Raw genomic sequence first — 15,399 nt, 5'->3', positions numbered from 1 at the left:
TTACAGAATTTCCCACCTTTCTGGTGTGATTACTATTTTTCAATAAAGTAACTATGCAGAAGCCTTTTTGTTAACCTTCATGACTAGAACAATCACTTTGGTTTATAATAGTAGCAATGCAGAGGTAGATTGCTTCTAGTAACATGCGCATGTTCACTTTTATACAAAATAGGAGTCACGCGCATCTTGTTTTGTTGAAATGCTCTCTGGAACAATCACTATTTTTTGAAATATTGATAACGCGCAGCTAGTTTTTCCTTTGGATCATGCGCGTGATAACTTTACTCATAAATAGTGATCACGCGTAGCATATTGCTTCAAATTAGACTTGCGCGTGTTCACTTTTATACAAAATAGTAATCACGCACAAGTTGTTCTTCTCACCCCAGCTCTAGAACAATCACTATTATCAGAAATAGTGATAACGCAGGATCTCTCTTCATGGGTGTGGTTATTATTGTAAGAAAAAGTGGTAACGCACAAGTCAATCCTTGAAACTAGGCTTTAGAATGATTATTTTTCTTTAAAATAGTGATCACGCCCCAAAACTAGCTTCATAAATCCTTGTTCTTTGTCTCTAAAATTGCTATTTTCTTCTACCTTTCTCTTGATCTTCCAGCCTTATGAATTCAGCTCAGAATTTCCTACAAAATTTGTTCTAATTAATAATTTTTACACAAAAAATTCACAAAATCTAAACAACTAACTATTTAGAAAAGAATTGAACATTCTACTATTTTTATGAGTTTTTCATCTTTTTCCATTATGTTTTCTAAATCAAATGTATTAAAAACTAAGGTAAAATACTAGTAAAATATGAATTTATCAGAAGAATAGCAAGATTTCTCAGACTTTGGGAAATATATGGATAAGGATTACACTAAAATCCTCCATAAAATTGGCATACCTGGAACTACATGGGAGTTGAGTGCAAGAGATAAAGCTAGAAACATCTCTACACCCAAAAATATTCTGACCAAAAATCTGATGTCAAAAGAGCTAAGCTTATTTTTGCCATTATTAGTAACTTTTACATCAATGTGGAAGAAGTAATCAAAAACAACATCAAGGCAATTCTGAAAACAAGAAGGGACTCGTTGGGATTTTCAGAATTAATTACTTTACTTTGCAAATATATAGGGGTAAATTTTGGAGATTTCCAAGAGAAGATCAAGGCAACTCCTTCCATTACAGTGGCTAAGATCAAGGAGATTTATGCAACTACTCCAGTCACTGCTGCCTCACTAGTCCCTACAAAATTTAAGAAGGATTCTCCTCTCAAAGTCAAAGCGCAGCTGCAGAAAATTCTGGACAGACAAGACTCTTTGGCTAAGAGGCAAAATGCCTTACATGAAAGCAACAAGGATGGAGTTCTGCTCTTGGAAAACATCCTGATGAATATTGGTAAGAAGTTGGGCATGTCCAAGGAGTAGCTTTATGAGTCAGAGGTGAAAAATGCCCAATGCTTGAGAGCTACCACATTCAACAATCTCCCTCTCTTCAACACTTGCTTCAACACTCCTCCAAGAGTTGATTAGGATGAAAGTGAGAAAGTGAAGAAGAAGCTAAAGAAGAAAAAGAGAAGAGTTCAGACGACGAAGATGCAGAAGACTAGATTAGGATTTTTAGTTTTTGATGTTTTCAATTAAAAATTTCAGTATTGTGTAATTTTTAGTACTTAGGAACCTTATTTTCTGCAATTTTAGCTAGTAATTTTTAATTATTCAGAATAATTTTAATACTTTTTAGTTATAATGAAGTATAGTTTTCATTTGGTTTTATATTTCTGCATTTTAATTACTCTATTTTTTTATTAATTTATGGAGATTATGGTGTTTTGTACAAAATATATCACTATCACACAGCACCCAAGCACATAGACTTTGACACTTGCACAAGCTGCCATGAAAGGGGGGTGAATTTTGTACCTCTTGTTCATGAGTTTAGCCTCATATGCACTAAAAAATTTCCAGAAAAAACACAAAAATATTAGTTTAGACATTGAGCTGCATTCTGTGAATAAACTACATTTAATTGAAAATTCTGTGAATTCTAAAAAAAAAATTTGTAAGTTGTTTTTTCCATTCTCACATGATGATCACACTTGTAATTTTTCAAAAATAAGGTAGTCTTGCCACTTTGTGCGTTTAGTTCTGAAAAAATGGAGTGTGAGCTTGATTGATTAACATTTTCACTTTAAAATTCCTTGGTGAGACTTGAGCCTCATACATTCTTTGTTGTGTGATAATTCATCTTATATTTTGCGCACCTCTAGAACTTACATTGTTTCTTGATTGAATATTTAATTTACAGATCTTGCATATATGATGGAGGCCTTATTTGATCATGCTTAATTAGCCTAAATGAACCTCCCTTTATGTTGAGAATCCTAGTTCACCCCTTTTGAGCCTTTAGCCTTTTCTCTGGTACAACTTCAACATAAGCCCTACTGGAAAACCATGAGACCTATCCAAATTAGAAAGAGGCAGTTTGAGTTTAATCAAAGATGAATTTTTTGGGATGACATCTTTTTTTGCATTGCTTGAGGACAAGCAAAGTTCTAAGTTTGAGGTAGGGCAGTAGCAAAAATTCTGAGTTATGAGAAAAGAAAAATGAAAAGCAAAGTGTTAAAAGAAGAAATAAAAAGTGTGAAAAATAGAAAAGAATTGAAAAAGAAATTTCTGCATAATTGATACATCGATAGTTCTTTAAATGTTGCATGAAGTCCTGAAATTTTATGTAGATTTGAATAAAAGAGAATGCAATCTCAAATATCAGTTTTAAATTTCATCTACTTGAACTACATCTTTTCTGTTTGGAAGTAACCATATTATTTCCCCATTTGATTGAAAACTTACTTGTCTTTTAACCTCAATTTCACCTGAAAAAGTCCCCTTGATATGTGATATGTTGTATATTTGCAGAAGAGATTGAAAATATTTACAAGCCTATGGTAGAGTGTGGTAAAAATGATGATTTTAAGAGCAAACACTAAGCCTAAACACTGTTGAATGATGAGGGAAACAGCACTTGTGAGCTGTGATTATGTTTTTCAATTTTTACTAGCGTGAACCTTTGCTGAATTACAAGAACTCAAATGGCAAACTTTTGTTAAATAATATGATTAATTTAGTGTGATTGTCATAGTGATTGAATTGAAGAATAACTTGATTGAGAATGAGAAATCAGAAAACAAAGAATTGGAAATTGAAAAAAAATAAAAAAATAAAAAAATTGTAAGGCAACTTGTTGATTGAATATTGAGAAGTAGATGAACTTTCCCTTTGAGTTGATTTGATTTGCTTGAGGACAAGCAAAATTCTAAGTTTAGGGTAGTGATAAATCCACATTTTATCATCTTTTTAGCATAGTTTTTGTTAATAAATAAGTAATAAAGTACTAAATAAACTTGAAAATACCATAAAAATTTCATTAATATTCATAATTGTGTCGTAAGTTGGAATTTTGGATTTTATTCTAATTCTGGAGAAATTTAGCTTAATAAAAGAATTAATTTTTGTACAAAAGCTTGGGTTGAGACTTTGAAGTTGATATCGAAGTGAAGAAGCAGAAAGATTGAGCTTAAAAGATCAGGAATCAAGCGATAAGTGCTAGGCGTAGCCACTTAGGGTGCATAGAGTTAAACTTTGAAGAAGAAAATCCATGAAAATCAAGTGCGTAGCAACTTTAAGCACTAAAAGTGAATACTCCAGCAACAGAATTCATGAAGGGATTACGCGTTATCACTCTGACTACTAAGAGTAGCTACGCCCAAGGCTAATTTACCCAGGAACCATGCACGTTAACACTCTCACCACTAAGAGTAGCCACGCACAAATTTGTGTAAACACTCTTACCACTAAAAGTGTTTACGCAAAATAAAAGAATTCTGGAAACTACTTTTAAGTGTCAACTTTGGACAATTTGAGTTCCTACTTCAGCAATAGAAGCTTTTAGAAGGCCTTTCATGTGATAACTCTTAGAGATTAAAGTGTAGAATTCAAAAAAGGCGGGAAAATAATATAAATAGTAGTTAGGAATTCAGATTGAGGGACTTTTGTAATCATTTTGTTATTTTTCACTTTCTAACTATTTTAACTTCCAAGAGAAGTCAGAGAGAAGAATTGGAAGCGACTTTTAAGCTTTATTGCTAGACGAATCAGGGTGAAGAATGGGTCTTGAAAGATATTCTTCTGCTCCTTGTCTTCTTCTTTTCTTACTTTTCCTTCTTCCATTGTAATGATGTTCTAAACCTTTTTGTTTAGGGATCTATAGATCCAAATGATGTAATTTTGGATCTGAACCTTAAGGTTTTCATTGAATTAAGTATGTGATTCTGTTCTTAACGTAATTGTGAACTAATCATTCATTCAATTGAAGTTAGAGGAGTCTTTATCAATTGAAATTGAGTTTATTTCTTAATCTGAATCATATACTTAGGTTATTGAGGCCTTAGAAATAAGTGATCATAATCTAATAATCCTATAATTTCCAGAACTTAATGTAATATTTGATTGAATTTCACTTAAGAGATTAGAGAGGTTTAATTAGGTATTATGATCAATGAGGCAAGGAATTGTCCTTTGGTTAAGAAAGTGAATTTGATTATCAATCAATTAGAATTCTTAAGAGTCCAGAACATTATTACATTGCAATAGAAAATCTGGTGAAGTGATTCTTAACTATTTTTCATATAGCATTTTAATACAAAATTTGTATTCTACTTTTACAGCATATTTGTCACCTTTTATTATTTTTCTCTTATTCTCATATGTTACAAATCTTCCAAATGAATTGTGTGGGTCAAATAATTGTTGAATTGTGAAGTGGTAATTGAAAATAAAATCCTTATGGATGATACTTGGGACTCATATTGATTTTCAAAATTTTATTACTTGCTACAACTACCTAGTACACTTGCTAGTTAGTGATTTTACACAAAGCATATTGCTTTATTCTAAAGTGTAACAATATTTGATAAGTGTTATGAATATATATATATATATATATATATATATATATGGCAGTGCTGCTAAGGCTGAATGAAAGTGTATACATAGTTATGTTGCATCTTCTTGAATTTCAATCATTCTAGAGTCGAGTTACATGTTTATGTGGTTAGACATGTAACAATAGAAATGTTGAGCTATGTTGTGTCTTGATCCAGATGTCAGGATAGGTCACTCCCAAACTGGAAACATTTCATTTGGATTACTTAGGCTGTGAAATTAGCTAGAACTGGATTGTTGTATCTGCATTAAATGGGTTGAACATGTTGCATCAGTTGAGTTGTATAAACCTTTCTGATATTTTTATATTCTATAATAATGACTGTCAATTTCATAAGCTCATCCTTGCACTTGTCTGTGTGATAGGTGAGGCATCCACTTCTCATGCTGGAAGGTTTGGCTGAGAAAGGCATAGAGTCAAGTGCTTTTGTGAAGATTGTAGCTTTATTTATTTTATTAGTCTAGGTCTTAGTAGTGGGTCTAGACTATTTAGCTATAGTCTTCAATAATGTAATTGTTGTTTATAAAAATTATATTTTGAGCTCTATGTAGAGCAACTATTGTAAATACATACAATTGTGTAATTTTTGGATTATAAGAAAATGCCCTTATGGTTTTAGTATTTTGTTGTTGAAGTTTAATTTCTGAAAAGTATACCTTCTATAATCTACGTATATTTTATCTCATAAATAACTCATACTGGGGGAAGTGATGCATGATGTCATTGATTCTTTACAAAAAGAGATTGTGACATTTAGTGGTATCATAGCATGGTCTAGGTAAACCTACGGGGTGAGGTTACTAGGCTTCAATTGTGTATTCTGAGTAGGGGATCTTAGATGTAGATCATATATCAAAATTCGCTAGTCATTCAATTATGTAGGGAACAAGTTTGATCACCCCTGTTTTCTAACATGACAAATGTAAAGGATTTTGGCATATGAAGCTTAGGTGAGCTATAGGTAGGTTATGTTGTCGAGTAATGTGCTGCTGAGGTGAGCTATGATGGGTTACTAAATTAGTTGTTATTGTTAGTTATATGGCTAGTGAATGTTAATGTTGTGCTGCATGAGCTAAACTGCTATGACACGTTTGACTTTAATGCTTGTTGTATGCTAAACTTGTGTATAAGTTGTGTTGTTATGCTGAAAGCATGTTGATTTGTATATGCTATGTGCTTGGTAGATCACTTATATAGTTGAATAATTAATTTAAGATAGAGCTGGCCATTATTGTTCTGAGATAATTTTGCTTTGTGTTAAGATGGCGAGACCACCTAGGATGTGCAGAGAAGCGGAAAGTAACATATGATGGATATATATTAGTAAGAGATGTTGAGATGTGGTGGCATGGAGCCCGTACTATGTTGGAGGGTCGAGGAGAGGCTATTATATGGGCTATATTTAAGAATAATTTCCTGGGGAAGTTTTTTCCTCCCCATGTTCATGTAGCAAAAGAGTGAGAATTTCTAAGTTTAGTGTAGGAGAGCTTGTCTGTTTATGAGTATGCCATTTAATTTGAATGTCTCTATCAATTCTATTCACACCTAACTTCTAAAGAGTGGAGATGCCAGAGATTTTTAGATGGGTTGAGGACAGACACCAAGAGAACCTTGATCCCGCTCAGAATCACTTAGTTTCTTGATCTAGTGGATCAAGCTACTATTATAGAGAGTATCAATTTAGAGGATGCTAGAAGGGTAGGGAAAGCCCAATCTAGCAGACAAGCAAGTACTTATGGAGGTAATAAAGGCGCTAGGAAGGGCCCTTATAGTAGACCGTATCACCAGTAGCAGTCTCGACCTTCCCAATCTAGGGGAGCGACATCATTAGCTCCTAGACCACTGGGGACTGCCACCTCTGCTCTCTAGACTAGGGCAACAACTGTAGCACCTTTCAAAGTCGCAGCCCCTACGACAGTTAGATGCTTCAAGTATGGAAGGCTCCACATCTGAACCAGTGCCAGCAGGCTGATACTAAGATCTATTTTTCATGCCAATAGTCAAGGCATCTTGCCAAGGATTGCACTGCTTCCCGGAGTGGAGCAGTGTCATCCATAGCTAGTGCATTACATGTCGTGGGACCCAGAGCAGTTAGGGCCCTACACATGACTATGCCTAGAGTTGAGGCCTATAACATCCTAGTTTTTGCTCCCTCCAGGTTAATGTATGTTAGCATGATTTTATATCTTACAAAAGTAATTCAATGTATTTTACAAAATTTTATAATTTTGGTTAAAGAAGTTTTGAGATGAAAATATTTATTTTATTTCATTCAAATAATTCATCGATATATGTTTGAATTTTTATCAGATGGATCTCAATGCTTTAGATTATTTAGATATCCCATAATTATATTTGAGTTACAAATGCTATAAGAACTAGCAAAGATGGTGTAGTAGTAGTAAGGTTGGTCCTTAGTCTGGAGTTAGAAGTCTCTAAGTTCAAACCTCCGCAAGGTAGATTTTACTTCAACAAGGTTTTTCAGAATTTTAATTCATAGAATGAATTGTAAATTTGACCTGACTGCCCTTAAAATGTCATACATGCATAAGATAGGTAACGAAACCAGGTAATAGGTGGCGAAAGGTGGCAAGATCATCCCTTGCAAGCATGACACATATGCAGCCATGTGTTGAAAGGTGGCAAGCCCTTACATGCATTGCCACGTGTTGAAAGGTAGCAAGGAAGGAAAAATGTGGCATGCATTTGTAAAGCCACTTAAACTGTTGAAGAAGGAAAGAGTGTCATATGTGCCCTTGCATGTATTTAAGAAGGAAAGAATGCCATGTGTTGAAGTGGGAAAAAATGTGGCATTTAGTGAAACACTCTTCTCCCTCATTGTGAAAAGCTCTCTCTCTCTCTCTTAGTTTCTCTCTTCTCCCTAGCATTTTCTTCACTTTTCCAACAAGTTCTGGCCCAAAATTGCTACTCCTCATCACCAAAAAATGAACCACCCCTTCCCCCTCCACACAAGGAAGAACCAAACATTCACTTTCTCTCCTCTTGGAAACCCCATCTGTGACCTTGTTGTACCAAGAGAAATCATTTTCACCCTTGTACTGAGCTGTTTGTCCCCTCAATCGCCTAGAATACATGAGTACCTACAGAAACAACATAAAGAAATAATTTTTACGCCCTTTGTACTGAGTTGTTTCTACCTAAAAATTTTATTTTCGTAAACTACATGAAAACAGCTTTCTAATGCATATTTTTATGTTAACTTTGGACTTTATTTGAATACCTTACAAAATTAATTACAAAAATGGTGCAAAGCTAAAAAACTATAGTGATTACACGCACTACGCGTATTTACTTTCATTTACAATAGTAATCACTACAGAAAGGGAGGACTTCATGGACGTTGTGCATGTTTACTATCATGAACGATAGTAACTACTATGGAGGGTGTCAAATTCACTATAAATAGATTTTTACCATTTAGGGTTAGGATTTTTTTTCTAACCACTTTAAATTCTTTTCCATTTTAGGAGAATTTTGCAGAGCTTAGGTTAGCCTTGGGTGACATCCAAGGCTACATTTAGGCTTTGATTTCCATTTCTTCTTACTTTTCTTTGATTTTTGTCTTGATGTCATTAACTTTTCTTGATTTTCATCTTGTAATCGTGAGACCCATCCTTATGGAGGGCTAATTATCTTGTAATCCTTAGTGAGTTCATATGGATTCTTGAATTCCTGAGTTTTTACTTCTTCATGAATTTCTTCTTTCCCCAATCTTTTGAACTAAGTTAAGAATTGAATGGGAGGGTGTTGCTTAATCAACTTCTAATTCATTTTTAATGGAGGTTCTGAACTTAGTTTGCCTAATTCTGGGTTTAATCCTAAGTTTGCTTAATCTTAAGGATTAGATATTGGAGCCCATTGATTTTCTTAATTCCGTATGGAAATTTACAGTTAATTTTCGCTTGTTAAATTGACCTAATTTAGGGAAAAGGGTAGAGTATTAAATCTTAAGTGTAACGCCCTGAATTTTAGTAATATTAATTATTATTATTCTTATATATATATATATATATATATATATATATATTCCTATGTGTGTTGATTTATTTGAAAATGATGTTTTATGTGTATTAAGTACATGGATGTGTGTATATATGTGTATGTATGACTGGATAGGCTGAAAATGGGCTAAGTGCCTAAGTGTAGGGCATGATACTAGGCTGTTCTCACTGCAGTGAGAGGGCCCTGGGAGGAAGGACCAGAACTGTTGCCTTCTCGCTGTAGTGAGAGACGTCTCGCTATAGCGAAAGAGCGACAGTTTGGGGTGCATTTCTGGGTGCAGTTTCGCTATAACAAGAGGACCTCGCTATAGCGAGAGTCTGCAGAAACCAGAGTGCAGTTTTCTTTGGTTTTTTTGCTGTAGCAAGAGGGTGTGTCGCGACCAGAAAAGAATTTAAAGGGGGTTAGGGTTCGGGGAGAGTTATTTCTCCCTCTCCCTTTGATCCTCTCATTCCCCAAAGCCCTATTCCACTGATTAATTGCCTCCAAAGCTATTCGGGAGCTTGATTGAAGGTTAAATCCGTGTGAGGAACGCTTGGAGGTGAGTTTTAATGGTTAGGGTTCTATTTCTCATCCCTAATTCTCTGTTTCTCAGTTTCATGGAGTTCTTCCATGTGTTTTAGGCTGCAATCTATGTAGGGAGCACGTCCGTGGTCGAATCTGAGTGTGGGTCTTCAATCTAAGTTAAGGGGGGACTTTATCCTACTCTTTTGTGCATGAATTGTTGTTATTTTGTTGAATATTGTGTTGTGGCTGAGTTAGTGGGTAGGAAATTGCTGAGAAATGTAAATGTTGTGTGATAGAATGAGTATGGGCACTTGTGTCGTATATTTGAATGAATATTGTGAAAATGTGGGCCAAGGGCCATGTAATAGGAACGATAATTGTAGGCTGTGTGTCGTGTGCTGTAAATTGAATATAGGTTGTGTGCCGTGTGCAAGCATGAATATTGCGTGCGTGAATGAAATGCATGTGAATGGGGCATGTAGTGCCATTGTAATGCGTTGTGGATGGTTCAGCGATACATTGGGGTGTGGAAGATGAGGACAATAGAAATACCTTGGGGAGGAGAGAGTGGTGGTGACACCGACTGTGGAACAGGTGCACCACGGGCCACACACTCTCTTCCTGACTAAACCTCTGATCATTACCTTTATTGAGCGACCCGTGACTGCCCATGTGGTATCCGTGAGGCGGGGGTAACCGGCGACCATTCATGGTGTAAATCTATGATCACAGTGCCATAGTGAGTGTGGCTGGCACGCATATACATGGGTTTATGAATTGTATTTATGGATGTGAAATGCTGCTTGTGATTGTGTTTGTTTAATGCGTTGGAAATGTTTTAGAGGTGAGACTCTACGTTGATTGTGTGTTTTTGGGTAGTGTAGAGTACTCACCCTTACATTCATTTTTCAGGTAATCAAGACGATCACCACCGGACTCAGTGAAGGGACAGATGGACTGCTATAGGACTTAGATTTTATTTTGAAATTGTTGTAATTGAACTAGTCCTGTAGCAGTTATTTGATATTACTTTGTAACCCTTCACTTATTTCAAAATCTTTTATGAAAATTTGGTAATCCGATTTGTGAAATTATTATTTAATTGAAATTAAATTTAAGGTGTTACATTAAGAGGAATCGGGATAGAATCTAGATGGACAAACTAGGGGTTACTATATTTTATTGATTGAACTTTACAATTTAATTTTCTAATTGAATAAGTTGCACTCGGAACCACAAAAATCCCCCATTTTTTTTACTTGCTTTCTGAGTTAATGTTTACAACATGTTTGATGTATGTTTCTTATCCAATGGCACTGGAGAAAACTTAGGCTTGCATCCTCGACTACATTAATTTTCTGCATATTTTGATGAGGGATAGCGGCAAACTTTATTGCATCATCACCTAATCCTATGAAATTGGGGAAATGAAAATTTACAAGAAAATGGTAAAAAAAGTTTGGTCCCTTTCTTCTAATTGGAGGTCTATTTATAGTAAATTTAATGCCCTTCTGGAAATAGAGAAAGTAATTACACAAAAAAAACCTCTTGCAATTCTATCCTCACTGAAGTAATTACTATCGGTGCTGAGAGTAAACAAGCCTAGCTTCATCAAAAAAATTATGCTTGCGCGTGTTTACTATCAATAGTGAAAGTAAACACGTGCAGCTTATCAGAAAATTTATGCTTACGCGTGTTTACTATCAATGATGTAAACACGCGCAGCTTCGCCTCTTAGAAATGGCTCTGTAGTGATTACTATCAATGGTGAAAGTGATTACTTCCACCCAATTTTCTCTTAAAAGCTCAAATCCCATGTATTAATTGTCCAAAAATTTCTGCACAATTATTCTAATTAGCAAAATTACACAAGATAATTGTAAAAAATTAATATAAATTGAACTCAATTAAGAAAATTGAAATTAATTAACAGAAATGACATTTTTATGTTATTTACATTTTCTAAATTTATATATATATATTAAAAATCTATTGAAAAGACAACTAAAATATTAACAAAATGTGGATTCATCAGTCTGCTAAATTAACTTGAGATTTTACACGTATGACGGTAATTATACCATCTCCTATTAAGTGCCTCACATACTCATGTCTCAAGCTTATATGTCTAGACTTTCCATTATAAACATTGTTTTGTGCTTAAGACATGGTTGATTCACTATCACAGAAGATTGAAATGGCATTCATTGGTTGTGGCCACAACTCTATATCATATAAAAAATTTATAAGTCATTCTGCTTCTTTACCAGTAGCTAACAAAGCTATAAACTCGGCCTCTATAATAGAAAGTGAAATACATATTTGTTTCTTTGAGACCCAACTTATTGGTCCACCACTTATGGTGAAAATCCATCCTGAAGTGGACTTTTTATCACTTAGATTTGTAATCCAACTAGCATCGGAATAACTTTCTAATATAGCAGGATAATTACTGTAATGTAATCCCAAGTTTATAGTTTTCTTGAGATAACCAAGAATTCTTGTTATAGCTTTCCAATGTTGAATACTTGGTTTTCTTGTAAACCTTGATGGTTTGCATATAGCAAAAAGCTATATCTGGTCTAGTGCAATGCATTGCAAACATTAAACTTCTGATAGCACTTGCATATTCTAATTGTGCTACAAGTATCCCTATATTTTCTTCTAATTTAAAATTAGGATTATAGGGTGTATTGGATTCCTTAATTTTAAGATGCTCAAACTTTTCTAACATTTTTGTGATGTAATGAGATTGAGTTAAAACAAAGTTGATGTTATGTTTAAGCACCTTTATGCCTAGTATTGTATCTACTTCATTCAAATCATTCATCTTCAATCTAGAAGTTAGATACTACTTTGTTTGACAAATCCCTTCTAAATTTGTCCCAAAAATTAGCATATCATCCACATACAGACAGATTATTTCTCCATAGTCCTTAGTAAATTTGGAGTATATACATTTATCTGCACTATTATGTGGAAGCCATTTGATAATATTATAGAATCAAACTTCTCATGTCATTGTTTAGGCGTCTGTTTTAACTCATATAAAAACTTAACAAGTTTACAAACTTTCTTTTCATTTCTGGGTAGCACATAGCCTTCTGGCTATTCCATATAAATTTCTTCATTAAGATCTCCATTAAAAAAAGTAGTTTTAACATCCTTTTCATGAACATGAAGCTTATAAATAGATGCTAACACAATAAGAGTCCTAATAGAAGTAATTCTTGCCATAGATGCATATGTATCAAAATAGTCTAGACCTTCTTTTTGTGTAAACCCTTTTGCTACTAACCTTCCTTTGAAGGTTTGTAGTGAACCATTTGTATCATACTTTCTTCTAAATACCTACTCACACCCTATAGGCTTTGATCCTTGAGGCAAATCAACTAAGATCCAAGTATTATTAGATAATATTAAGTTCATTTCATCATCTGCTACTTCTTTCCAAAAGAAAGAATCTCTAGAGGTCATTGCCTCTTTAAATGTTTGAGAATCACCTTCTACACTTAGAACAATAGGGATTTTGTTTATCACAGAATCCCTAGTTCCTTCAACCAAAAAAGTTATAGCTTGAGAAGAAATAAAGTCTGGACCTAAGTCTTTCTCTATTCTCACTCTTTGGGTCCTTCTTAGTTCAAAGAATTCATTGCTACTTAGTCTTTAATTGCTCACATTTCTGACTGCTTCTTGAAAATCTTTTGTATTCTTTTGAAGATATTCCAAATTAGGGTTTCAATCACCAATGATTTTATTTTCAATAAATTCCACCTCCTTTGATTCAATGACTATATTGGAAACTGCGTCCAAAATTCTATATGCCTTATAGTTTTGAGCATATCCTATGAAAATGCCTTTTATGGCTCTTAACCTCAATTCAATTCTCTTTTTATCAAGAACATGATAAAAGGCTAAACACCCTCACACTTTTAAATAATTTAAGTTTGGTTTTCTTTCTTTCCATAATTCATATGGAGAAACCTTTCTATTTATTGACAGTATTCTATTATGAATATGGCATGTCGTCAATACTGCCTCACCCCAAAGATTATGAGATACCTTAGCATTTAACAGCATTGAATTAACCATATCCACTAAGGTACAGTTCTTCCTCTCTGCTAAACCATTTTGTTGTGCAGTATATGGAGCAGAACATTCATACACAATTCTATGTAATTCACGAAATCCATCTAATGAATTGAATCCCAAGCCTTCTGATAACTATATAAAATAAAGAAAGAAGAGGCATCTGACTTCAAGAAGAAAAAGGGTCTTTCCCTGCCAATTTGCATTTTGCTTGCTTAGGAGCTTCGATAAAGCTTCACGCTAACCGGAAGAGCCTTTATTTTCTTATCATGCATATTTTCTACTTCCATTTTATATTTCTTAAATATTTCAAATGCTTCATCTTTATTTCTTATAAAATACACATAAGTAAATCTAGAACAATCATCAATAAAGGTTATAAAATACATTTTTCCTCCTCTAGTAATATTTCCATTTAATTCACAAATATCACTATGTATTAGTTCTAGTAAATGTATATTCCTTTCAACTTCAGGAAATGGTTTCTTAGTAATTTTGAACTGTATACAAATTTCATATTTCTTATTAAAATCCTTATTACTAAGATCAATATAATTATGTTTTTGCATATATTCAATTTATTTATAATTTAACTTTGCTAATCTATTATGCCTTAAATCACAAGAATCAATAACACACAGAGAATCATTCATTTTATCATTAATACTAAATTTGAACTTGTCTTGAGTACAATATCCTTTTCCTACATACATATCATTCTTAAGCAAGATAATCTTATCGGATTCCATTATAATTTTGAATCCTCTCTTACATAAGAGACTAGCAGAGACTAAGTTCTTCCTCATATCTGGAACATGAAGTAAATTCACCAAGTTTAACTTCTTTCCCAATGTAAAGTTCAACTCTATTGTTCCTTGACCACACACTTTGGCTGAATTGTCATTTCTCATTAACACTTATCGGTTGTTCACTTCTTCATATGTCTTGAATTGATTGCGATAATTGCAAACATGAACAATAGCACCAAAATCTAACCACCACTCATGAGCTCTTTCATCTGTTGCCATGTTTAGTTATGTAATCATACCAATGTGCATGCATTGAATTCCGTCGGTAATCAGAACAACCAAGTCTCTTTCTTCCACAAGATTGGCCTTAGAACAATTCTTCTTTTGAGTTATTAGCCCTTTTTAGAAGTCAGCAATCCTTAATATAATGCCTTTTCTTATGGCAATGGTAGCATTCTCTTCGTCTCTTTTATCTTGCTTGGTATCCACAAAGGATTTCTTTCTTTTGCCTTTATTGGCATTTACTTCTCCAACATGGTTAACTTTAGAATTTTGAGAAAGATACACAACATCACGTTTTTGAGTTTCCTCTTATATCTGTAAATGCTTTAGTAATCTTTCAACAGAGAAGTCTTCTCCAAGATGTAGGCGTTTCTTCCTATAATCATTCCAAGATAAAGGCAAATTTAAAATAATTACTCTAAGTTGTAATGATTCAGGAACTGTTACTTGTAGATCACGAAGTCTACTTACAAGAATTTGTAACTTATGAACTTGATCCATGATAGGCACATTATCAACCATACTAAATTCAAAATACTTCAACATGATAAATTTATCCATACCTTTTCATTCATTATTGTATTTCTCTTCTAAAGACTTCCAAATCTCTAATGGGGATAGAATTGACATGTAGAGATCATAAAGTCTATCTGACAACGTTTGAAAATGTGTTCTTGACATGTAAAAGTGTCTTAATCACGTTTTTTCTTTAATTGGACAATCCTTTCCTTTTCTTTATCAG

This window comes from Abrus precatorius, unplaced genomic scaffold (genome assembly GCF_003935025.1).
Source record: "Abrus precatorius isolate BTA unplaced genomic scaffold, Abrus_2018 Scaffold7, whole genome shotgun sequence".
Lineage (NCBI taxonomy): Eukaryota > Viridiplantae > Streptophyta > Magnoliopsida > Fabales > Fabaceae > Abrus > Abrus precatorius.
Note: the sequence above shows the minus strand (reverse complement) of the source record.